Source organism: Manis pentadactyla, chromosome 9 (genome assembly GCF_030020395.1).
Source record: "Manis pentadactyla isolate mManPen7 chromosome 9, mManPen7.hap1, whole genome shotgun sequence".
NCBI classification, from domain to species: Eukaryota; Metazoa; Chordata; class Mammalia; order Pholidota; family Manidae; genus Manis; species Manis pentadactyla.
The window spans coordinates 53,149,509-53,151,239 of record NC_080027.1 but is presented as its reverse complement, the minus strand read 5'-3'; positions in this window follow the sequence as shown (position 1 = coordinate 53,151,239).

Below are 1,731 nucleotides of genomic sequence, written 5' to 3'. Positions count from 1 at the left end.
TTTAAAAGAAGACTCTATTTGAATTACTTAAGCAAAGTGAAGTGCTTTCTAGCCACTGAGAAATGTATTAACTCAAAAGAAATCTACAGTATGCTTTCAAAAGAGAAGATGGATTGGGGTGGGGGATGGACAAAGGCAGTTGACATAACACATTATCAAAGCATACTACAAACTGTGGTAATTTAAATCGTCTGGTATTGATTTAGAAACAGACAAATAGGTGAATGAAAAGGCAAATCATCCAGAAATAGACCCAAGGGACATGAAAATCAAGTATAATATATAAAGGTAAATTTTAAATTGGGGGGAAAAAAGATGGATTTTTCAATAAATGTTATTAAAACAACTAGTTAGCCATATGGAAACACATAAAGCTTGCTCCCTACCCAAATTCTTACACTAAAACATAACCTTCTGCTACTTAGGATTTAAATGTAAAGAGTGAAATCTCTAAACACACTAGAAGAAAATATGGTTAAGTTTTTACAAACTTGAAAGGCCTTTCTAAGCTTAATCCAGAGACTATAAAAATAAAGGTGGATTACACAAACACATGCATATACATGCACACATACCATCAACAAAAGTAAAGGACAACCAGCCAACAGGTCCACAAACACACTATTAAGAATGCTTTGGGTGGGGACTTGATAATATCGGTAAATGTAGTAAGCACATTGTTTTTTCATGTGAAACCTTCATTAGAGTGTATATCAATCATACCCTAATAAAAAATTAAAAAAAAAAAGAATGCACCATACACATTCCAGTTAAAAGGTCAGAAGTTGGGGTAGAGAAATGTTAAGCAATGCTTCTAGGGGCATTATTATTATTATTATTATTTTCTTTTTTTGTGAGGGCATCTCTCATATTTATTGATCAAATAGTTGTTAACCACAATAAATTTCTGTATAGGGGGTTCAGTACTCAATGCACAATCATTAATCCACCCCAAGCCTAATTTTCGTCAGTCTCCAATCTTCTGATGCATAACGAACAAGTTCTTACATGGAGTACAAATTCTTACATAGTGAATAAGTTACATGGTTTACAGTGCAAGGGCAGTCATCACAGAAGCTTTCGGTTTTGTTCATGCATTATGAACTATAAACAGTCAGTTCAAATATGAATATTCATTTGATTTTTAAACTTGATTTATATGTGGATACCACATTTCTCTATTATTATTATTTTTAATAAAATGCTGAAGTGGTAGGTAGATACGAGATAAAGGTAGAAAACATAGTTTAGTGTTGTAAGAGATCAAATGTAGATGATCAGGTGTGTGCCTGTAGACTATGTGTTAATCCGAGCTAGACGAGGGCATTAAACATCCATGTATGCAGAAGATTTCTCTCAGAACATGAGGGGGGAGGTTCTAAGCCTCACCTCTGCTGCTCCCCATTTTCTCACCAGATGGCCCCCTGCGACTGTGCCTGTCTTAGGTTGTTCCTCAGGGGCATTATTTAAACCTGTCATTCATAATAGAAGAATTATTTTTTTTAAAGCGTTATTCATTGCGAAGTGTCTTCATTGGCCCTCTCTTTTTTTTTTTAAGAATTAAAGTCAATAATCCCCAAGCACTACCCCAAACAACAAACCTGCTCAGATCCTCTGCAGCAACTCTGGGTCCTTTACTTCACTCATATAAAAGCCACTGAGCCAAAATCTATCTGAGGAAAATTCTCATCTTACACAGAGATGTGTGCATTACAAGAATGATTGCTACTT